We start from the raw sequence: 26022 nt of genomic DNA on the forward strand, positions 1-26022 counted from the left end.
CTTGGCAACCCCTTTCCATGAAATTGTTTCTCGCCAGTCACTGCTTAGGGCTACATCAAGAGGAAACAAAACATAGAGATAGAACCTGAAACTACTTTACTGTGTCAAGTTTCAAGAAGCTAGCACAAACCGTGTTGGATTTAGAGTTCCAAATACATCTATCAATATAGGAGAAAACAGAGTGAAACCTAAAAATTCAAACTGTTACTGGAAATGAACGCTTAAACATAGAAGAACGAAATTTGGGGAACCAAGTCGGCTTAGTGTACTGATCATTACCTGATAGTATCATCCAGTTTGGGTGAAAAAATATTTGCTGAGATTTCTGGAGATTCGTAATTTTTGGAAGCTTGGAATCCCCTTTCCATGAAAGTGTTTCTCGCCAGTCACTGCTTAGGGCGACATCAAGAGGAAACAAAACATAGAGATAGAATGTGAAACTGCTTTATTTTGTCAAGTTTCAAGAAGCTAGCACAAACCGTGTTGGATTTAGAGTTCCAAATACATCTATCAATATAGGAGAAAACAGAGTGAAACCTAAAAATTCTAACTGTTACTTGAAATGAGCGCTTCAACATAGAAGAACGAAATTTGGGGAACCAAGTCGGCTTAGTGTACTGATCATTACCTGAAAGTATCATCTAGTTTGGGTGAAAAAATATTTGCTGAGATTTCTGGAGATACGTAATTTTTGGAAGCTTGGCAACCCCTTTCCATGAAAGTGTTTCTCGCCAGTCACTGCTTAGAGCTACATCAAGAGGAAACAAAACATAGAGATAGAACCTGAAACTACTTTATTGTGTCAAGTTTCAAGAAGCTAGCACAAACCGTGTTGGATTTAGAGTTCCAAATACATCTATCAATATAGGAGAAAACAGAGTGAAACCTAAAAATTCAACCTGTTACTGGAAATTAACGCTTCAACATAGAAGAATCAAATTTGGGGAACCAATCGGCTTAGTGTAATGATCATTACCTGAAAGTACCATCCAGTTTGGGTGAAAAAATATTTGCTGAGATTTCTGGAGATTCGTAAGTTTTGGAAGCTTGGCAAACCCTTTCCATGAAAGTGTTTCTCGCCAGTCACTGCTTAGGGCTACATCAAGAGGAAACAAAACATAGAGATAGAACGTGAAACTGCTTTATTTTGTCAAGTTTCAAGAAGCTAGCACAAACCGTGTTGGATTTAGAGTTCCAAATACATCTATCAATATAGGAGAAAACAGAGTGAAACCTAAAAATTCAAACTGTTACTGGAAATGAGCGCTTCAACATAGAAGAACGAAATTTGGGGAACCCAGTCGGCTTAGTGTACTGATCATTACCTGAAAGTATCATCCAGTTTGGGTGAAAAAATATTTGCTGGGATTTCTAGAAATTCATAAGTTTTGGAAGCTTGGCAACCCCTTTCCATGAAAGTGTTTCTCGCCAGTCACTGCTTAGGGCTACTTCAAGAGGAAACAAAGCATAGAGATAGAACGTGAAACTACTTTATTGTGTCAAGTTTCAAGAAGCTAGCACAAACCGTGTTGGATTTAGAGTTCCAAATACATCTATCAATATAGGAGAAAAAAGAGTGAAACCTAAAAATTCAAACTGTTACTGGAAATGAAAGCTTCAACATAGAAGAACGAAATTTGAGGAATCAAGTCGGCTTAGTGTACTGATCATTACCTGAAAGTATTATCCAGTTTGTGTGAAAAAATATTTGCTGAGATCTGGAGATTCGTAGTTTTTGGAAGCTTGGCAACCCCTTTAAATGAAAGTGTTTCTCGCAGTCACTGCTTAGGGCTACATCAAGAGGAAACAAAAAAAAGAGATAGAACTTGAAACTACATTATTGTTTCAAGTTTCAAGAAGCAAGCACAAACCGTGTTGGATTTAGTGTTCCAAATACATCTATCAATATAGCAGAAAACAGAGTGAAACCTAAAAATTCAAACTGTTACTGGAAATGAACGCTTCAACATAGAAGAACGAAATTTGGGGAACCAAATCGGCTTAGTGTACTGATCATTACCTGAAAGTATCATCCAGTTTGGGTGAAAAAATATTTGCTGAGATTTCTGGAGATTCGTAATTTTCCGAAGCTTGGCAACCCCTTTCCATGAAAGTGTTTCTCGCCAGTCACTGCTTAGGGCTACATCAAGAGGAAACAAAACATAGAGATAGAACCTGAAACTACTTTATTGTGTCAAGTTTCAAGAAGCTAGTACAAACCGTGTTGGATTTAGAGTTCCAAATACATCTATCAATAGAGGAGAAAAAAGAGTGAAACCTAAAAATTCAAACTGTTACTGGAAATGAGCGCTTCAACATAGAAGAACGAAATTTGGGGAACCAAGTCGGCTTAGTGTACTGATCATTACCTGAAAGTATCATCCAGTTTGGGTGAAAAAATATTTGCTGGGATTTCTAGAAATTCATAAGTTTAGGAAGCTTGGCAACCCCTTTCCATGAAAGTGTTTCTCGCCAGTCACTGCTTAGGGTTACTTCAAGAGGAAACAAAGCATAGAGATAGAACGTGAAACTACTTTATTGTGTCAAGTTTCAAGAAGCTAGCACAAACCGTGTTGGATTTAGAGTTCCAAATACATCTATCAATATAGGAGAAAAAAGAGTGAAACCTAAAAATTCAAACTGTTACTGGAAATGAAAGCTTCAACATAGAAGAACGAAATTTGAGGAATCAAGTCGGCTTAGTGTACTGATCATTACCTGAAAGTATCATCCAGTTTGGGTGAAAAAATATTTGCTGGGATTTCTAGAAATTCATAAGTTTTGGAAGCTTGGCAACCCCTTTCCATGAACGTGTTTCTCGCCAGTCACTGCTTAGGGCTACTTCAAGAGGAAACAAAGCATAGAGATAGAACGTGAAACTACTTTATTGTGTCAAGTTTCAAGAAGCTAGCACAAACCGTGTTGGATTTAGAGTTCCAAATACATCTATCAATATAGGAGAAAAAAGAGTGAAACCTAAAAATTCAAACTGTTACTGGAAATGAAAGCTTCAACATAGAAGAACGAAATTTGAGGAATCAAGTCGGCTTAGTGTACTGATCATTACCTGAAAGTATTATCCAGTTTGTGTGAAAAAATATTTGCTGAGATTTCTGGAGATTCGTAGTTTTTGGAAGCTTGGCAACCCCTTTAAATGAAAGTGTTTCTCGCAGTCACTGCTTAGGGCTACATCAAGAGGAAACAAAAAAAAGAGATAGAACTTGAAACTACATTATTGTTTCAAGTTTCAAGAAGCAAGCACAAACCGTGTTGGATTTAGAGTTCCAAATACATCTATCAATATAGCAGAAAACAGAGTGAAACCTAAAAATTCAAACTGTTACTGGAAATGAACGCTTCAACATAGAAGAACGAAATTTGGGGAACCAAATCGGCTTAGTGTACTGATCATTACCTGAAAGTATCATCCAGTTTGGGTGAAAAAATATTTGCTGAGATTTCTGGAGATTCGTAATTTTCCGAAGCTTGGCAACCCCTTTCCATGAAAGTGTTTCTCGCCAGTCACTGCTTAGGGCTACATCAAGAGGAAACAAAACATAGAGATAGAACCTGAAACTACTTTATTGTGTCAAGTTTCAAGAAGCTAGTACAAACCGTGTTGGATTTAGAGTTCCAAATACATCTATCAATAGAGGAGAAAAAAGAGTGAAACCTAAAAATTCAAACTGTTACTGGAAATGAGCGCTTCAACATAGAAGAACGAAATTTGGGGAACCAAGTCGGCTTAGTGTACTGATCATTACCTGAAAGTATCATCCAGTTTGGGTGAAAAAATATTTGCTGGGATTTCTAGAAATTCATAAGTTTAGGAAGCTTGGCAACCCCTTTCCATGAAAGTGTTTCTCGCCAGTCACTGCTTAGGGTTACTTCAAGAGGAAACAAAGCATAGAGATAGAACGTGAAACTACTTTATTGTGTCAAGTTTCAAGAAGCTAGCACAAACCGTGTTGGATTTAGAGTTCCAAATACATCTATCAATATAGGAGAAAAAAGAGTGAAACCTAAAAATTCAAACTGTTACTGGAAATGAAAGCTTCAACATAGAAGAACGAAATTTGAGGAATCAAGTCGGCTTAGTGTACTGATCATTACCTGAAAGTATTTTCCAGTTTGTGTGAAAAAATATTTGCTGAGATTTCTGGAGATTCGTAGTTTTTGGAAGCTTGGCAACCCCTTTAAATGAAAGTGTTTCTCGCAGTCACTGCTTAGGGCTACATCAAGAGGAAACAAAACATAGAGATAGAACTTGAAACTACATTATTGTTTCAAGTTTCAAGAAGCTAGCACAAACCGTGTTGGATTTAGAGTTCCAAATACATCTATCAATATAGCAGAAAACAGAGTGAAACCTAAAAATTCAAACTGTTACTGGAAATGAACGCATCAACATAGAAGAACGAAATTTGGGGAACCAAGTCGGCTTAGTGTACTGATCATTACCTGAAAGTATCATCCAGTTTGGGTGAAAAAATATTTGCTGAGATTTCTGGAGATTCGTAATTTTCCGAAGCTTGGCAACCCCTTTCCATGAAAGTGTTTCTCGCCAGTCACTGCTTAGGGCTACATCAAGAGGAAACAAAACATAGAGATAGAACCTGAAACTACTTTATTGTGTCAAGTTTCAAGAAGCTAGCACAAACCGTGTTGGATTTAGAGTTCCAAATACATCTATCAATATAGGAGAAAACAGAGTGAAACCTAAAAATTCAACTGTTACTGGAAATGAAGGCTTCAACATAGAAGAACGCAAATTTGGGAACCAAGTCGGCTTAGTGTACTGATCATTACCTGAAAGTATCATCCAGTTTGGGTGAAAAAATACTTGCTGAGATTTGTGGAGATTCGTAATTTTTGGAAGCTTGGCAAGCCCTTTCAATGAAAGTGTTTCTCGCCAGTCACTGCTTAGGGCTACTTCAAGAGGAAACAACACATAGAGATAGAACGTGAAACTGCTTTATTTTGTCAAGTTTCAAGAAGCTAGCAAAAACCGTGTTGCATTTTGAGTTCCAAATACATCTATCAATATAGGAGAAAACAGAGTGAAACCTAAAAATTCAAACTGTTACTGGAAACGAAGGCTTCAACATAGAAGAATGAAATTTGGGGAACCAAGTTGGCTTAGTGTACTGATCATTACCTGAAGTATCATCCAGTTTGGGTGAAAAAATATTTGCTGAGATTTCTGGATATTTGTAATTTTTGGAAGCTTGGCAACCCCTTTCCATGAAAGTGTTTCTCGCCAGTCACTGTTTATGGCTACATCAAGAGGAAACAAAACATAGAGATAGAACATGAAACTGCTTTATTTTGTGAAGTTTCAAGAAGCTAGCACAAACCGTGTTGGATTTAGAGTTCCAAATACATCTATCAATATAGGAGAAAACAGAGTGAAACGTAAAAATTCAAACTGTTACTGGAAATGAACTCTTCAACATAGAAGAATGAAATTTGGGGAACCAAGTCGGCTTAGTGTACTGATCATTACCTGAAAGTATCATCCAGTTTGGGTGGAAAAATATTTGCTGAGATTTCTGGAGATTCGTAATTTTTGGAAGCTTGGCAACCCCTTTCCATGAAAGTGTTTCTCGCCAGTCACTGCTTAGGGCTATTTCAAGAGGAAACAACACAAAGAGATAGAACGTGAAACTGCTTTATTTTGTCAAGTTTCAAGAAGCTAGCAAAAACCGTGTTGGATTTAAATTTCCAAATACATCTATCTATATAGGGGAAAACAGAGTGAAACCTAAAAATTCAAACTGTTACTGCAAATAAACGCTTCAACATAGAAGAACGAAATTTGGGGAACCATGTCGGCTTAGTGTACTGATCATTACCTGAAAGTATCATCCAGTTTGGGTGAAAAAATATTCTGAGATATCTGGAGATTCGTAATTTTTGGAAGCTTGGCAACCCCTTTCCATGAAAGTGTTTCTCGCCAGTCACTGCTTAGGGCTACATCAAGAGGAAACAAAACATAGAGACAGAACGTGAAACTGCTTTATTTTCTCAAGTTTCAAGAAGCTAGCACAAACCGTGTTGGATTTAGAGTTCCAAATACATCTATCAATATAGGAGAAAACAGAGTGAAACCTAAAAATTCAACCTGTTACTGGAAATGAACGCTTAAACATAGAAGAACGAAATTTGGGGAACCATGTCGGCTTAGTGTACTGATCATTACCTGAAAGTATCATCCAGTTTGTGTGAAAAAATATTTGCTGAGATTTCTGGAGATTCGTAGTTTTTGGAAGCTTGGCAACCCCTTTAAATGAAAGTGTTTCTCGCAGTCACTGCTTAGGGCTACATCAAGAGGAAACAAAAAAAAGAGATAGAACTTGAAACTACATTATTGTTTCAAGTTTCAAGAAGCAAGCACAAACCGTGTTGGATTTAGAGTTCCAAATACATCTATCAATATAGCAGAAAACAGAGTGAAACCTAAAAATTCAAACTGTTACTGGAAATGAACGCTTCAACATAGAAGAACGAAATTTGGGGAACCAAATCGGCTTAGTGTACTAATCATTACCTGAAAGTATCATCCAGTTTGGGTGAAAAAATATTTGCTGAGATTTCTGGAGATTCGTAATTTTCCGAAGCTTGGCAACCCCTTTCCATGAAAGTGTTTCTCGCCAGTCACTGCTTAGGGCTACATCAAGAGGAAACAAAACATAGAGATAGAACCTGAAACTACTTTATTGTGTCAAGTTTCAAGAAGCTAGTACAAACCGTGTTGGATTTAGAGTTCCAAATACATCTATCAATAGAGGAGAAAAAAGAGTGAAACCTAAAAATTCAAACTGTTACTGGAAATGAGCGCTTCAACATAGAAGAACGAAATTTGGGGAACCAAGTCGGCTTAGTGTACTGATCATTACCTGAAAGTATCATCCAGTTTGGGTGAAAAAATATTTGCTGGGATTTCTAGAAATTCATAAGTTTAGGAAGCTTGGCAACCCCTTTCCATGAAAGTGTTTCTCGCCAGTCACTGCTTAGGGTTACTTCAAGAGGAAAGAAAGCATAGAGATAGAACGTGAAACTACTTTATTGTGTCAAGTTTCAAGAAGCTAGCACAAACCGTGTTGGATTTAGAGTTCCAAATACATCTATCAATATAGGAGAAAAAAGAGTGAAACCTAAAAATTCAAACTGTTACTGGAAATGAAAGCTTCAACATAGAAGAACGAAATTTGAGGAATCAAGTCGGCTTAGTGTACTGATCATTACCTGAAAGTATTATCCAGTTTGTGTGAAAAAATATTTGCTGAGATTTCTGGAGATTCGTAGTTTTTGGAAGCTTGGCAACCCCTTTAAATGAAAGTGTTTCTCGCAGTCACTGCTTAGGGCTACATCAAGAGGAAACAAAACATAGAGATAGAACTTGAAACTACATTATCGTTTCAAGTTTCAAGAAGCTAGCACAAACCGTGTTGGATTTAGAGTTCCAAATACATCTATCAATATAGCAGAAAACAGAGTGAAACCTAAAAATTCAAACTGTTACTGGAAATGAACGCATCAACATAGAAGAACGAAATTTGGGGAACCAAGTCGGCTTAGTGTACTGATCATTACCTGAAAGTATCATCCAGTTTGGGTGAAAAAATATTTGCTGAGATTTCTGGAGATTCGTAATTTTCCGAAGCTTGGCAACCCCTTTCCATGAAAGTGTTTCTCGCCAGTCACTGCTTAGGGCTACATCAAGAGGAAACAAAACATAGAGATAGAACCTGAAACTACTTTATTGTGTCAAGTTTCAAGAAGCTAGCACAAACCGTGTTGGATTTAGAGTTCCAAATACATCTATCAATATAGGAGAAAACAGAGTGAAACCTAAAAATTCAACTGTTACTGGAAATGAAGGCTTCAACATAGAAGAACGCAAATTTGGGAACCAAGTCGGCTTAGTGTACTGATCATTACCTGAAAGTATCATCCAGTTTGGGTGAAAAAATACTTGCTGAGATTTCTGGAGATTCGTAATTTTTGGAAGCTTGGCAAGCCCTTTCAATGAAAGTGTTTCTCGCCAGTCACTGCTTAGGGCTACTTCAAGAGGAAACAACACATAGAGATAGAACGTGAAACTGCTTTATTTTGTCAAGTTTCAAGAAGCTAGCACAAACCGTGTTGGATTTAGAGTTCCAAATACATCTATCAATATAGGAGAAAACAGAGTGAAACCTAAAAATTCAAACTGTTACTGGAAACGAAGGCTTCAACATAGAAGAATGAAATTTGGGGAACCAAGTTGGCTTAGTGTACTGATCATTACCTGAAGTATCATCCAGTTTGGGTGAAAAAATATTTGCTGAGATTTCTGGATATTTGTAATTTTTGGAAGCTTGGCAACCCCTTTCCATGAAAGTGTTTCTCGCCAGTCACTGTTTATGGCTACATCAAGAGGAAACAAAACATAGAGATAGAACATGAAACTGCTTTATTTTGTGAAGTTTCAAGAAGCTAGCAGAAACCGTGTTGGATTTAGAGTTCCAAATACATCTATCAATATAGGAGAAAACAGAGTGAAACGTAAAAATTCAAACTGTTACTGGAAATGAACTCTTCAACATAGAAGAATGAAATTTGGGGAACCAAGTCGGCTTAGTGTACTGATCATTACCTGAAAGTATCATCCAGTTTGGGTGGAAAAATATTTGCTGAGATTTCTGGAGATTCGTAGTTTTTGGAAGCTTGGCAACCCCTTTCCATGAAAGTGTTTCTCGCCAGTCACTGCTTAGGGCTATTTCAAGAGGAAACAACACAAAGAGATAGAACGTGAAACTGCTTTATTTTGTCAAGTTTCAAGAAGCTAGCAAAAACCGTGTTGGATTTAAATTTCCAAATACATCTATCTATATAGGGGAAAACAGAGTGAAACCTAAAAATTCAAACTGTTACTGCAAATAAACGCTTCAACATAGAAGAACGAAATTTGGGGAACCATGTCGGCTTAGTGTACTGATCATTACCTGAAAGTATCATCCAGTTTGGGTGAAAAAATATTCTGAGATATCTGGAGATTCGTAATTTTTGGAAGCTTGGCAACCCCTTTCCATGAAAGTGTTTCTCGCCAGTCACTGCTTAGGGCTACATCAAGAGGAAACAAAACATAGAGACAGAATGTGAAACTGCTTTATTTTCTCAAGTTTCAAGAAGCTAGCACAAACCGTGTTGGATTTAGAGTTCCAAATACATCTATCAATATAGGAGAAAACAGAGTGAAAGCTAAAAATTCAACCTGTTACTGGAAATGAACGCTTAAACATAGAAGAACAAAATTTGGGGAACCATGTCGGCTTAGTGTACTGATCATTACCTGAAAGTATCATCCAGTTTGGGAGAAAAAATATTCTGAGATATCTGGAGATTCGTAATTTTTGGAAGCTTGGAATCCCCTTTCCATGAAAGTGTTTCTCGCCAGTCACTGCTTAGGGCGACATCAAGAGGAAACAAAACATAGAGATAGAATGTGAAACTGCTTTATTTTGTCAAGTTTCAAGAAGCTAGCACAAACCGTGTTGTATTTAGAGTTCCAAATACATCTATCAATATAGGAGAAAACAGAGTGAAACCTAAAAATTCTAACTGTTACTTGAAATGAGCGCTTCAACATAGAAGAACGAAATTTGGGGAACCAAGTCGGCTTAGTGTACTGATCATTACCTGAAAGTATCATCTAGTTTGGGTGAAAAAATATTTGCTGAGATTTCTGGAGATACGTAATTTTTGGAAGCTTGGCAACCCCTTTCCATGAAAGTGTTTCTCGCCAGTCACTGCTTAGAGCTACATCAAGAGGAAACAAAACATAGAGATAGAACCTGAAACTACTTTATTGTGTCAAGTTTCAAGAAGCTAGCACAAACCGTGTTGGATTTAGAGTTCCAAATACATCTATCAATATAGGAGAAAACAGAGTGAAACCTAAAAATTCAACCTGTTACTGGAAATGAGCGCTTCAACATAGAAGAACGAAATTTGGGGAACCAATCGGCTTAGTGTACTGATCATTACCTGAAAGTACCATCCAGTTTGGGTGAAAAAATATTTGCTGAGATTTCTGGAGATTCGTAAGTTTTGGAAGCTTGGCAAACCCTTTCCATGAAAGTGTTTCTCGCCAGTCACTGCTTAGGGCTACATCAAGAGGAAACAAAACATAGAGATAGAACGTGAAACTGCTTTATTTTGTCAAGTTTCAAGAAGCTAGCACAAACCGTGTTGGATTTAGAGTTCCAAATACATCTATCAATATAGGAGAAAACAGAGTGAAACCTAAAAATTCAAACTGTTACTGGAAATGAGCGCTTCAACATAGAAGAACGAAATTTGGGGAACCAAGTCGGCTTAGTGTACTGATCATTACCTGAAAGTATCATCCAGTTTGGGTGAAATAATATTTGCTGGGATTTCTAGAAATTCATAAGTTTTGGAAGCTTGGCAACCCCTTTCCATGAAAGTGTTTCTCGCCAGTCACTGCTTAGGGCTACTTCAAGAGGAAACAAAGCATAGAGATAGAACGTGAAACTACTTTATTGTGTCAAGTTTCAAGAAGCTAGCAAAAACCGTGTTGGATTTAGAGTTCCAAATACATCTATCAATATAGGAGAAAAAAGAGTGAAACCTAAAAATTCAAACTGTTACTGGAAATGAAAGCTTCAACAGAGAAGAACAAAATTTGAGGAATCAAGTCGGCTTAGTGTACTGATCATTACCTGAAAGTATTATCCAGTTTGTGTGAAAAAATATTTGCTGAGATTTCTGGAGATTCGTAGTTTTTGGAAGCTTGGCAACCCCTTTAAATGAAAGTGTTTCTCGCAGTCACTGCTTAGGGCTACATCAAGAGGAAACAAAACATAGAGATAGAACTTGAAACTACATTATTGTTTCAAGTTTCAAGAAGCTAGCACAAACCGTGTTGGATTTAGAGTTCCAAATACATCTATCAATATAGCAGAAAACAGAGTGAAACCTAAAAATTCAAACTGTTACTGGAAATGAACGCTTCAACATAGAAGAACGAAATTTGGGGAAACAAATCGGCTTAGTGTACTGATCATTACCTGAAAGTATCATCCAGTTTGGGTGAAAAAATACTTGCTGAGATTTCTGGAGATTCGTAATTTTAGGATTCTTGGCAACCCCTTTCCATGAAAGTGTCTCTCGCCAGTCACTGCTTAGGGCTACTTCAAGAGGAAACAAAGCATAGAGATAGAACGTGAAACTACTTTATTGTGTCAAGTTTCAAGAAGCTAGCACAAACCGTGTTGGATTTAGAGTTCCAAATACATCTATCAATATAGGAGAAAAAAGAGTGAAACCTAAAAATTCAAACTGTTACTGGAAATGAAAGCTTCAACATAGAAGAACGAAATTTGAGGAATCAAGTCGGCTTAGTGTACTGATCATTACCTGAAAGTATTATCCAGTTTGTGTGAAAAAATATTTGCTGAGATTTCTGGATATTCATAGTTTTTGGAAGCTTGGCAACCCCTTTAAATGAAAGTGTTTCTCGCAGTCACTGCTTAGTGCTACATCAAGAGGAAACAAAACATAGAGATAGAACCTGAAACTACTTTATTGTGTCAAGTTTCATGAAGCTAGCACAAACCGTGTTGGATTTAGAGTTCCAAATATATCTATCAATATAGGAGAAAACAGAGTGAAACCTAAAAATTCAAACTATTACTGGAAACGAACACTTCAACATAGAAGAATGAAATTTGGGGAACCAAGTTGGCTTAGTGTTCTGATCATTACCTGAAAGTATCATCCAGTTTGGGTGAAAAAATACTTGCTGAGATTTCTGGAGATTCGTAATTTTAGGAAGCTTGGCAACCCCTTTCCATGAAAGTGTTTCTCGCCAGTCACTGCTTAGGGCTACTTCAAGAGGAAACAACAATTAGAGATAGAACGTGAAACTGCTTTATTTTGTCAAGTTTCAAGAAGCTAGCAAAATCCGTGTTGGACTTAGAGTTCCAAATACATCTATCAATATAGGAGAAAACAGAGTGAAACCTAAAAATTCAAACTGTTACTGGAAATGAACGCTTCACCATAGAAGAAGGAAATTTGGGGAACCAAGTCGGCTTAGTGTACTGATCATTACCTGAAAGTATCATCCAGTTTGGGTGAAAAAATATTTGCTGAGATTTCTGGAGATTTGTAATTTTTGGAAGCTTGGCAACCCCTTTCCATGAAAGTGTTTCTCGCCAGTCACTGCTTATGGCTACATCAACAGGAAACAAAACATAGAGATAGAACGTGAAACTGCTTTATTTTGTGAGGTTTCAAGAAGCTAGCACAAACCGTGTTGGATTTAGAGTTCAAAATACATCTATCAATATAGGAGAAAACAGAGTGAAACCTAAAAATTCAAACTGTTACTGGAAATGAACGCTTCAACATAGAAGAACGAAATTTGGGGAACCAAGTCGGCTTCGTGTACTGATCATTACCTGAAAGTATCATCCAGATGGGTGAAAAAATATTTTCTGAGATTTCTGGAGATTCGTAAGTTTTGGAAGCTTGGCAACCCCTTTCCATGAAAGTGTTTCTCGCCAGTCACTGCTTAGGAAACATCAAGAGGAAACAAAACATAGAGATAGAACGTGAAACTGCTTTATTTTGTCAAGTTTCAAGAAGCTAGCACAAACCGTGTTGGATTTAGAGTTCCAAATACATCTATCAATATAGGGAAAACAGAGTGAAACCTAAAAATTCAAACTGTTACTGGAAATGAGCGCTTCAACATAGAAGAACGAAATTTGGGGAACCCAGTCGGCTTAGTGTACTGATCATTACCTGAAAGTATCATCTAGTTTGGGTGAAAAAATATTTGCTCAAATTTCTGGAGATTCGTAATTTTTGGAAGCTTGGCAACCCCTTTCCATGAAAGTGTTTCTCGCCATTCACTGCTTAGGGCTACATCAAGAGGAAACAAAACATAGAGATAGAACCTGAAACTACTTTATTGTGTAAAGTTTCAAGAAGCTAGCACAATCCATGCTGGATTTAGAGTTCCAAATACATCTATCAATATAGGAGAAAACAGAGTGAAACCTAAAAATTCAAACTGTTACTGGAAATGAACGCTTCAACATAGAAGAACGAAATTTGGGAACCAAGTCGGCTTAGTGTACTGATCATACCTGAAAGTATCATCCAGTTTGGGTGAAAAAATATTTGCTGGGATTTCTAGAAATTCATAAGTTTTGGAAGCTTGGCAACTCCTTTCCATGAAAGTGTTTCTTGCCAGTCACTGCTTAGGGCTACTTCAAGAGGAAACAAAGCATAGAGATAGAACGTGAAACTACTTTATTGTGTCAAGTTTCAAGAAGCTAGCACAAACCGTGTTGGATTTAGAGTTCCAAATACATCTATCAATATAGGAGAAAAAAGAGTGAAACCTAAAAATTCAAACTGTTACTGGAAATGAAAGCTACAACATAGAAGAACGAAATTTGAGGAATCAAGTCGGCTTAGTGTACTGATCATTACCTGAAAGTATTATCCAGTTTGTGTGAAGAAATATTTGCTGAGATTTCTGGAGATTCGTAGTTTTTGGAAGCTTGGCAACCCCTTTAAATGAAAGTGTTTCTCGCAGTCACTGCTTAGGGCTACATCAAGAGGAAACAAAACATAGAGATAGAAGTTGAAACTACATTATTGTTTCAAGTTTCAAGAAGCTAGCACAAACCATGTTGGATTTAGAGTTCCAAATACATCTATCAATATAGCAGAAAACAGAGTGAAACCTAAAAATTCAAACTGTTACTAGAAATGAACGCTTCAACATAGAAGAACGAAATTTGGGGAACCAAGTCGGCTTAGTGTACTCATCTTTACCTGAAAGTATCATCCAGTTTGGGTGAAAAAATATTTGATGAGATTTCTGGAGATTCCTAAGTTTTGGAAGCTTGGCAACCCCTTTCCATGAAAGTGTTTCTCGCCAGTCACTGCTTAGGGCAACATCAAGAGGAAACAAAACATAGAGATAGAACGTGAAACTGCTTTATTTTGTCAAGTTTCAAGAAGCTAGCACAAACCGTGTTGGATTTAGAGTTCCAAATACATCTATCAATATAGGGAAAACAGAGTGAAACCTAAAAATTCAAACTGTTACTGGAAATGAGCGCTGCAACATAGAAGAACGAAATTTGGGGAACCCAGTCGGCTTAGTGTACTGATCATTACCTGAAAGTATCATCTAGTTTGGGTGAAAAAATATTTGCTAAAATTTCTGGAGATTCGTAATTTTTGGAAGCTTGGCAACCCCTTTCCATGAAAGTGTTTCTCGCCAGTCACTGCTTAAGGCTACATCAAGAGGAAACAAAACATAGAGATAGAACCTGAAACTACTTTATTGTGTAAAGTTTCAAGAAGCTAGCACAATCCATGTTGGATTTAGAGTTCCAAATACATCTATCAATATAGGAGAAAACAGAGTGAAACCTAAAAATTCAAACTGTTACTGGAAATGAACGCTTCAACATAGAAGAACGAAATTTGGGGAACCAAGTCGGCTTAGTGTACTGATCATACCTGAAAGTATCATCCAGTTTGGGTGAAAAAATATTTGCTGGGATTTCTAGAAATTCATAAGTTTTGGAAGCTTGGCAACTCCTTTCCATGAAAGTGTTTCTTGCCAGTCACTGCTTAGGGCTACTTCAAGAGGAAACAAAGCATAGAGATAGAACGTGAAACTACTTTATTGTGTCAAGTTTCAAGAAGCTAGCACAAACCGTGTTGGATTTAGAGTTCCAAATACATCTATCAATATAGGAGAAAAAAGAGTGAAACCTAAAAATTCAAACTGTTACTGGAAATGAAAGCTACAACATAGAAGAACGAAATTTGAGGAATCAAGTCGGCTTAGTGTACTGATCATTACCTGAAAGTATTATCCAGTTTGTGTGAAGAAATATTTGCTGAGATTTCTGGAGATTCGTAGTTTTTGGAAGCTTGGCAACCCCTTTAAATGAAAGTGTTTCTCGCAGTCACTGCTTAGGGCTACATCAAGAGGAAACAAAACATAGAGATAGAAGTTGAAACTACATTATTGTTTCAAGTTTCAAGAAGCTAGCACAAACCATGTTGGATTTAGAGTTCCAAATACATCTATCAATATAGCAGAAAACAGAGTGAAACCTAAAAATTCAAACTGTTACTAGAAATGAACGCTTCAACATAGAAGAACGAAATTTGGGGAACCAAGTCGGCTTAGTGTACTCATCTTTACCTGAAAGTATCATCCAGTTTGGGTGAAAAAATATTTGATGAGATTTCTGGAGATTCCTAAGTTTTGGAAGCTTGGCAACCCCTTTCCATGAAAGTGTTTCTCGCCAGTCACTGCTTAGGGCAACATCAAGAGGAAACAAAACATAGAGATAGAACGTGAAACTGCTTTATTTTGTCAAGTTTCAAGAAGCTAGCACAAACCGTGTTGGATTTAGAGTTCCAAATACATCTATCAATATAGGGAAAACAGAGTGAAACCTAAAAATTCAAACTGTTACTGGAAATGAGCGCTGCAACATAGAAGAACGAAATTTGGGGAACCCAGTCGGCTTAGTGTACTGATCATTACCTGAAAGTATCATCTAGTTTGGGTGAAAAAATATTTGCTAAAATTTCTGGAGATTCGTAATTTTTGGAAGCTTGGCAACCCCTTTCCATGAAAGTGTTTCTCGCCAGTCACTGCTTAAGGCTACATCAAGAGGAAACAAATATAGAGATAGAACCTGAAACTACTTTATTGTGTAAAGTTTCAAGAAGCTAGCACAATCCATGTTGGATTTAGAGTTCCAAATACATCTATCAATATAGGAGAAAACAGAGTGAAACCTAAAAATTCAAACTGTTACTGGAAATGAACGCTTCAACATAAAAGAACGAAATTTGGGGAACCAAGTCGGCTTAGTGTACTGATCATACCTGAAAGTATCATCCAGTTTGGGTGAAAAAATATTTGCTGGGATTTCTAGAAATTCATAAGTTTTGGAAGCTTGGCAACTCCTTTCCATGAAAGTGTTTCTCGCCAGTCACTGCTTAGGGCTACTTCAAGAGGAAACAAAGCATAGAGATAGAACGTGAAACTACTTTATTGTGTCAAGTTTCAAGAAGCTAGCACAAACCGTGTTGGATTTAGAGTTCCAAATACATCTATCAATATAGGAGAAAACAGAGTGAAATTTAAATTCAAACTGTTACTGGAAATGAGCGCTTCAACATAGAAGAACGAAATTTGGGGAACCAAGTCGGCTTAGTGTACTGATCATTACCTGAAAGTATCATCCAGTTTGGGTGAAAAAATATTTGCTGGGATTTCTAGAAATTCATAAGTTTTGGAAGCTTGGCAACCCCTTTCCATGAAAGTGTTTCTCGCCAGTCACTGCTTAGGGCTACTTCAAGAGGAAACAAAGCATAGAGATAGAACGTGAAACTGCTTTATTTTGTCAAGTTTCAAGAAGCTAGCACAAACCGTGTTGGATTTAGAGTTCCAAATACATCTATCAATATAGGAGAAAACAGAGTGAAATCTAAAAATTCAAACTGTTACTGGAAATGAGCGCTTCAACATAGAAGAACGAAATTTGGGGAACCAAGTCGGCTTAGTGTACTGATCATTACCTGAAAGTATCATCCAGTTTGGGTGAAAAAATATTTGCTGGGATTTCTAGAAATTCATAAGTTTTGGAAGCTTGGCAACCCCTTTCCATGAAAGTGTTTCTCGCCAGTCACTGCTTAGGGCTACTTCAAGAGGAAACAAAGCATAGAGATAGAACGTGAAACTACTTTATTGTGTCAAGTTTCAAGAAGCTAGCACAAACCGTGTTGGATTTAGAGTTCCAAATACATCTATCAATATAGGAGAAAAAAGAGTGAAACCTAAAAATTCAAATTGTTACTGGAAATGAAAGCTTCAACATAGAAGAACGAAATTTGAGGAATCAAGTCGGCTTAGTGTACTGATCATTACCTGAAAGTATTATCCAGTTTGTGTGAAAAAATATCTGCTGAGATTTCTGGAGATTCGTAGTTTTTGGAAGCTTGGCAACCCCTTTAAATGAAAGTGTTTCTCGCAGTCACTGCTTAAGGCTACATCAAGAGGAAACAAAACATAGAGATAGAACCTGAAACTGCTTTATTGTGTCAAGTTTCATGAAGCTAGCACAAACCGTGTTGGATTTAGAGTTCCAAATATATCTATCAATATAGGAGAAAACAGAGTGAAACCTAAAAATTCAAACTGTTACTGGAAACGAACGCTTCAACATAGAAGAATGAAATTTGGGGAACCAAGTTGGCTTAGTGTACTGATCATTACCTGAAAGTATCATCCAGTTTGGGTGAAAAAATACTTGCTGAGATTTCTGGAGATTCGTAATTTTAGGAAGCTTGGCAACCCCTTTCCATGAAAGTGTTTCTCGCCAGTCACTGCTTAGGGCTACTTCAAGAGGAAACAACACATAGAGATAGAACGTGAAACTGCTTTATTTTGTCAAGTTTCAAGAAGCTAGCAAAATCCGTGTTGGACTTAGAGTTCCAAATACATCTATCAATATAGGAGAAAACAGAGTGAAACCTAAAAATTCAAACTGTTACTGGAAATGAACGCTTCACCATAGAAGAAGGAAATTTGGGGAACCAAGTCGGCTTAGTGTACTGATCATTACCTGAAAGTATCATCCAGTTTGGGTGCAAAAATATTTGCTGAGATTTCTGGAGATTTGTAATTTTTGGTAGCTTGGCAACCCCTTTCCATGAAAGTGTTTCTCGCCAGTCACTGCTTATGGCTACATCAACAGGAAACAAAACATAGAGATAGAACGTGAAACTGCTTTATTTTGTCAAGTTTCAAGAAGCTAGCACAAACCGTGTTGGATTTAGAGTTCCAAATACATCTATCAATATAGGGAAAACAGAGTGAAACCTAAAAATTCAAACTGTTTCTGGAAATGAGCGCTTCAACATAGAAGAACAAAATTTGGGGAACCAAGTCGGCTTAGTGTACTGATCATTACCTGAAAGTATCATCCAGTTTGGGTGAAAAAATATTTGCTGAGATTTCTGGAGATTCGTAAGTTTTGGAAGCTTGGCAACCCCTTTCCATGAAAGTGTTTCTCGCCAGTCACTGCTTAGGACAACATCAAGAGGAAAAAAAACATAGAGATAGAACGTGAAACTGCTTTATTTTGTCAAGTTTCAAGAAGCTAGCACAAACCGTGTTGGATTTAGAGTTCCAAATACATCTATCAATATAGGGAAAACAGAGTGAAACCTAAAAATTCAAACTGTTACTGGAAATGAGCGCTTCAACATAGAAGAACGAAATTTGGGGAACCCAGTCGGCTTAGTGTACTGATCATTACCTGAAAGTATCATCTAGTTTGGGTGAAAAAATATTTGCTAAAATTTCTGGAGATTCATAATTTTTGAAGCTTGGCAACCCCTTTCCATGAAAGTGTTTCTCGCCAGTCACTGCTTAGGGCTACATCAAGAGGACACAAAACATAGAGATAGAACCTGAAACTACTTTATTGTGTCAAGTTTAAAGAAGCTAGCACAAACCGTGTTGGATTTAGAGTTCCAAATACATCTATCAATATAGGAGAAAACAGAGTGAAACCTAAAAATTCAAACTGTTAGTAGAAACGAATGCTTCAACATAGAAGAATGAAATTTGGGGAACCAAGTCGGATTAGTGTACTGATCATTACCTGAAAGTATCATCCAGTTTGGGTGAAAAAATATTTGCTGGGATTTCTAGAAATTCATAAGTTTTGGAAGCTTGGCAACCCCTTTCCATGAAAGTGTTTCTTCCAGTCACTGCTTAGGGCTACTTCAAGAGGAAACAAAGCATAGAGATAGAACGTGAAACTACTTTATTGTGTCAAGTTTCAAGAAGCTAGCACAAACCGTGTTGGATTTAGAGTTCCAAATACATCAATCAATATAGGAGAAAACAGAGTGAAACCTAAAAATTCAAACTGTTACTGGAAATGAACGCTTCAACATATAAGAACGAAATTTGAGGAACCAAGTCAGCTTAGTGTCCTGATCATTACCTGAAAGTATCTTCCACTTTCGGTGAAAAAATATTTGCTGAGAATTCTGGAGATTCGTAATTTTTGGAAGCTTGGCAACCCCTTTCCATGAAAGTGTTTCTCGCCAGTCACTGCTTAGGCTACATCAAGAGGAAAGAAAATATAGATATAGAACCTGAAACTGCTTTATTTTGTCAAGTTTCAAGAAGCTAGCACAAACCGTGTTGGATTTAGAGTTTCAAATACATCTATCAATATAGGAGAAAACAGAGTGAAACCTAAAAATTCAAACTGTTACTGGAAATGAACGCTTCAACATAGGAGAATGAAATTTGAGGAACCAAGTCGGCTTAGTGTACTATCATTACCTGAAAGTATCATCCAGTTTGGGTGAAAAAATATTTGCTGAGATTTCTGGAGATTCGTAAATTTTGGAAGCTTGGCAACCCCTTTCCATGAAAGTGTTTCTCGCCAGTCACTGCTTAGGGCTACTTCAAGAGGAAACAAAGCACAGAGATAGAACATGAAACTACTTTATTGTGTCAAGTTGTAAGAAGCTAGCACAAACCGTGTTGGATTTACAGTTCCAAATACATCTCTCAATATAGGAGAAAACAGAGTGAAACCTAAAAATTCAAACTGTTACTGGAAATGAATGCTTCAACATAGAAGAACAAAATTTGGGGAACCAAGTCGGATTAGTGTACTGATCATTACCTGAAAGTATCATCCAGTTTGGGTGAAAAAATATTTGCTGAGATTTCTGGAGATTCGTAATATTTGGAAGCTTGGCAACCCCTTTCCATGAAAGTGTTTCTCGCAAGTCACTGCTTAGGGCTACATCAAGAGGAAACAAACCATAGAGATAGAACGTGAAACTACTTTATTTTGTCAAGTTTCAAGAAGCTAGCACAAACCGTGTTGGATATAGAGTTCCAAATACATCTATCAATATAGGAGAAAACAGAGTGAAACCTAAAAATTCAAACTGTTACTAGCAACGAACGCTTCAACATAGAATAATGAAATTTGGGGAACCAAGTTGGCTTAGTGTACTGATCATTACCTGAAAGTATCATCCAGTTTATGTATAGAAATATTTGCTGGGATTTCTGGAGATTCGTAATTTTAGGAAGCTTGGCAACCCCTTTCCATGAAAGTGTTTCTCGCCAGTCACTGCTTAGGGCTACATCAAGAGGAAACAAGTCAAAGAGATAGAACATGAAACTACTTTATTGTGTCAAGTTTCAAGAAGCTAGCACAAACCGTGTTGGATTTAGAGTTCCAAATACATCTATCAATATAGGAGAAAACAGAGTGAAACCTAAAAATTCAAACTGTTACTGGAAATGAACGCTTCAACATAGAAGAACGAAATTTGGGGAACCCAGTCGGCTTAGTGTACTGATCATTACCTGAAAGTATCATCCAGTTTGGGTAAAGAAATATTTGCTGGGATTTCTGGAGATTCGTTATTTTTGGAAGCTTGGCAACCCCTTTCCATGAAAGTGTTTCTCGCCAGTCACTACTTAGGGCTACATCAAGAGGAAACAAGTCAAAGGGATAGAACATGAAACTAATTTATTTTGTCAAGTTTCAAGAAGCTAGCACAAACCATGTTGGATTTAGAGTTCCAAATATATCTATCAATATAGGAGAAAACAGAGTGAAACCTAAAAATTCAAACTGTTACTGGAAATGAACGCTTCAACATAGAAGAATGAAATTTGGGGAACCAAGTCGGCTTAGTGTACTTATCATTACCTGAAAGCATCATCCAGTTTGGGTAAAAAAAATATTTGCTGGGATTTCTGGAGTTTCGTAATTTTTGGAAGCTTGGTAACCCCTTTCCATGAAAGTGTTTCTCGCCAGTCACTGCTTAGGGCTACATCAAGAGGAAACAATACATAGAGATAGAACCTGAAACTACTTTATTGTGTCAAGTTTCAAGACGCTAGCAAAAACCGTGTTGGATATAGAGTTCCAAATACATCTATCAATATAGGAGAAAACAGAGTGAAACCTAAAAATTCAAACTGTTACTGGAAATGAACGCTTCAACATAGAAGAATGAAATTTGGGGAACCAAATTGGCTTAGTGTGCTGATCATTACCTGAAAGTATCATCCAGTTTGGGTGAAAAAATATTTGCTGAGATTTCTGGAGATTCATAATTTTTGGAAGCTTGGCAACCCCTTTCCATGAAAGTGTTTCTCGCCAGTCACTGCTTAGGGCTACATCAAGAGGAAACAAAACACAGAGATAGAACCTGAAACTACTTTATTGTGAGAAGTTTCCAGAAGCTAGCAGAAACCGTGTTGGATTTAGAGTTCCAAATACATCTATCAATATAGGAGAAAACAGAGTGAAACCTAAAAATTCAAACTGTGACTGGAAACAAACGCTTCAACATAGAAGAACGAAATTTGGGGAACCCAGTCGGCTTAGTGTACTGATCATTACCTGAAAGTATCATCCAGTTTAGGTGTAGAAATATTTGCTGGGATTTCTGGAGATTCCTAATTTTTGGAAGCTTGGCAACCCCTTTCCATGAAAGTGTTTCTCGCCAGTCACTGCTTATGGCTACATCAAGAGGAAACAAGTCAAAGTCATAGAACATGAATCTACTTTATTGTGTCAAGTTTCAAGAAGCTAGCACAAACCGTGTTGGATTTAGAGTTCCAAATACATCTATCAATATAGGAGAAAACAGAGTGAAACCTAAAAATTCAAACTGTTACTGGAAATGAACGCTTCAACATAGAAGAACGAAATTTGGGGAACCCAGTAAGCTTAGTGTACTGATCATTACCTGAGAGTATCATCCAGTTTGGGTGAAAAAATATTTGCTGTGATTTCTGGAGATTCGTAGTTTTTGGAAGCTTGGCAACACCTTTTAATGAAAGTGTTTCTCGCCAGTCACTGCTTAGGTCTACATCAAGAGGAAACAACACATACAGATAGAACTTGAAAGTACTTTATTGTTTAAAGTTTCAAGAAGCTAGCACAAACCATGTTGGATTTAGAGTTCCAAATACATCTGTCAATATAGCAGAAAACAGAGTGAAACCTATAAATTCAAACTGTTACTGGAAACAAACGCTTCAACATAGAAGAATGAAATTTCTGGAACCAAGTTGGCATAGTGTACTGATCATTACCTGAAAGTATCATCCAGTTTGGGTGAAAAAATACTTGCTGAGATTTCTGGAGATTCGTAATTTTAGGAAGCTTGGCAACCCCTTTCCATGAAAGTGTTTCTCGCCAGTCACTGCTTAGGGCTACATCAAGAGGAAACAACACATAGAGATAGAACGTGAAACTGCTTTATTTTGTCATGTTTCAATAAGCTAACAAAAACCGTGTTGGATTTAGAGTTCCAAATACATCTATCAATACAGGAGAAAACAGAGTGAAACCTAAAAATTCAAACTGTTACTGAGAAATGAAAGCTTCAACATAGAAGAACGAAATTTGGGGAACCCAGTCAGCTTGGTGTACTGATCATTACCTGAAAGTATCATCCAGTTTGGGTGAAAAAATATTTGCTGAGATTTCTGGAGATTCGTAATTTTTGAAGCTTGGCAACCCCTTTCCATGAAAGTGTTTCTCGCCAGTCACTGCTTAGGGCTACATCAAGAGGACACAAAACATAGAGATAGAACCTGAAACTACTTTATTGTGTCAAGTTTAAAGAAGCTAGCACAAACCGTGTTGGATTTAGAGTTCCAAATACATCTATCAATATAGGAGAAAACAGAGTGAAACCTAAAAATTCAAACTGTTAGTAGAAACGAATGCTTCAACATAGAAGAATGAAATTTGGAGAACCAAGTCGGCTTAGTGTACTGATCATTACCTGAAAGTATCATCCAGTTTGGGTGAAAAAATATTTGCTGAGATTTCTGGAGATTCGTAATTTTAGGAAGCTTGGCAACCCCTTTCCATGAAAGTGTTTCTCGCCAGTCACTGCTTAGGGCTACTTCAACAAGATACAACACATAGAGATAGAACGTGAAACTGCTATATTGTGTCAAGTTTCAAGAAGCTAGCACAAACCGTGTTGGATTTAGAGTTCCAAATACATCTATCAATATAGGAGAACACAGAGTGAAACCTAAAAATTCAAACTGTTACTGGAAATGAACGCTTCAACATAGAAGAACGAAATTTGGGGAACCAAGTCAGCTTAGTGTACTGATCATTACCTGAAAGTATCATCCAGTTTGGGTGAAAAAATATTTGCTGAGATTTCTGGAGATTCGTAATTTTTGGAAGCTTGGCAACCCCTTTCCATGAAAGTGTTTCACGCCACTCACTGCTTAAGGCTACATCAAGACGAAACAAAACATAGAGATAGAACCTGAAACTACTTTATTGTGTCAAGTTTCAAGAAGCTAGCACAAACCGTGTTGGATTTAGAGTTCCAAATACATCTATCAATATAGGAGAAAACAGAGTGAAACCTAAAAATTCAAACAGTTACTGGAAATGAACGCTTCAACATAGAAGAACGAAATTTGGGGAACCCAGTCGGCTTAGTGTACTGATCATTACCTGAAAGTATCATCCAGTTTGGGTAAAGAAATATTTGCTGGGATTTCTGGAGATTCGTTATTTTTGGAAGCTTGGCAACCCCTTTCCATGAAAGTGTTTCTCGCCAGTCACTGCTTAGGGCTACATCAAGAGGAAACAATACATAGAGATAGAACCTGAAACTACTTTATTGTGTCAAGTTTCAAGACGCTAGCCAAAACCGTGTTGGATATAGAGTTCCAAATACATCTATCAATATAGGAGAAAACAGAGTGAAACCTAAAAATTCAAATTGTTACTGGAAATGAACGCTTCAACATACAAGAATGAAATTTGGGGAACCAATTTGGCTTAGTGTGCTGATCATTACCTGAAAGTATCATCCAGTTTGGGTGAAAAAATATTTGCTGAGATTTCTGGAGATTCATAATTTTTGGAAGCTTGGCAACCCCTTTCCATGAAAGTGTTTCTCGCCAGTCACTGCTTAGGGCTACATCAAGAGGAAACAAAACACAGAGATAGAACCTGAAACTACTTTATTGTGTCAAGTTTCCAGAAGCTAGCACAAACCGTGTTGGATTTAGAGTTCCAAATACATCTATCAATATAGGAGAAAACAGAGTGAAACCTAAAAATTCAAACTGTGACTGGAAACAAACGCTTCAACATAGAAGAACAAAATTGGGGAACCCAGTCGGCTTAGTGTACTGATCATTACCTGAAAGTATCATCCAGTTTAGGTGTAGAAATATTTGCTGGGATTTCTGGAGATTCCTAATTTTTGGAAGCTTGGCAACCCCTTTCCATGAAAGTGTTTCTCGCCAGTCACTGCTTAGGGCTACATCAAGAGGAAACAAGTCAAAGTCATAGAACATGAATCTACTTTATTGTGTCAAGTTTCAAGAAGCTAGCACAAACCGTGTTGGATTTAGAGTTCCAAATACATCTATCAATATAGGAGAAAACAGAGTGAAACCTAAAAATTCAAACTGTTACTGGAAATGAACGCTTCAACATAGAAGAACGAAATTTGGGGAACCCAGTCAGCTTAGTGTACTGATCATTACCTGAAAGTATCATCCAGTTTGGGTGAAAAAATATTTGCTGTGATTTCTGGAGATTCGTAGTTTTTGGAAGCTTGGCAACACCTTTTAATGAAAGTGTTTCTCGCCATTCACTGCTTAGGTCTACATCAAGAGGAAACAAAACATACAGATAGAACTTGAAAGTACTTTATTGTTTAAAGTTTCAAGAAGCTAGCACAAACCATGTTGGATTTAGAGTTCCAAATACATCTGTCAATATAGCAGAAAACAGAGTGAAACCTAAAAATTCAAACTGTTACTGGAAACAAACACTTCAACATAGAAGAATGAAATTTCTGGAACCAAGTTGGCATAGTGTAGTGATCATTACCTGAAAGTATCATCCAGTTTGGGTGAAAAAATATTTGCTGAGATTTCTGGAGATTCGTAGTTTTTGGAAGCTTGGCAGCCCATTTCTATGAAAGTGTTTCTCGCCAGTCACTGCTTAGGGGTACATCAAGAGGAAACAAAACATAGAGATAGAACCTGAAACTACTTTATTGTGTCAAGTTTCAAGAAGATAGCACAAACCGTGTTGGATTTAGAGTTCCAAATACATCTATCAATATAGGAGAAAACAGAGTGAAACCTAAAAATTCAAACTGTTACTGGAAATGAAGCTTCTACATAGAAGAACGAAATTTGGGGAACCCAGTCGGCTTGGTGTACTGACCATTAACTGAAAGTATCATCCAGTTTGGGTAAAAAAATATTTGCTGTGATTTCTGGAGATTCGTAGTTTTTGGAAGCTTGGCAACCCCTTTCTATGAAAGTGTTTCTTGCCAGTCACTGCTTAGGGCTACATCAAAAGGAAACAAAACATAGAGATAGAACCTGAAACTACTTTATTGTGTCAAGTTTCAAGAAGCTAGCACAAACCGTGTTGGATTTAGAGTTCCAAATACATCTATCAATATAGGAGAAAACAGAGTGAAACCTAAAAATTCAAACTGTTACTGGAAATGAACGCTTCAACATAGAAGAACGAAATTTGGGGAACCCAGTCGGCTTAGTGTACTGATCATTACCTGAAAGTATCATCCAGTTTGGGTGAAAAAATACTTGCTGAGATTTCTGGAGATTCGTAATTTTAGGAAGCTTGGCAACCCCTTTCCATGAAAGTGTTTCTCGCCAGTCACTGCTTAGGGCTACTTCAAGAGGAAACAACACATAGAGATAGAACGTGAAACTGCTTTATATTGTCAAGTTTCAAGAAGCTAGCACAAACCGTGTTGGATTTAGAGTTCCAAATACATCTATCAATATAGGAGAAAACAGAGTGAAACCTAAAAATTCAAACTGTTACTGGAAATGAACGCTTCAACATAGAAGAACGA

The sequence above is a fragment of the Spermophilus citellus genome (genome assembly GCF_964194105.1).
Source record: "Spermophilus citellus genome assembly, chromosome: 9".
NCBI classification, from domain to species: domain Eukaryota; kingdom Metazoa; phylum Chordata; class Mammalia; order Rodentia; family Sciuridae; genus Spermophilus; species Spermophilus citellus.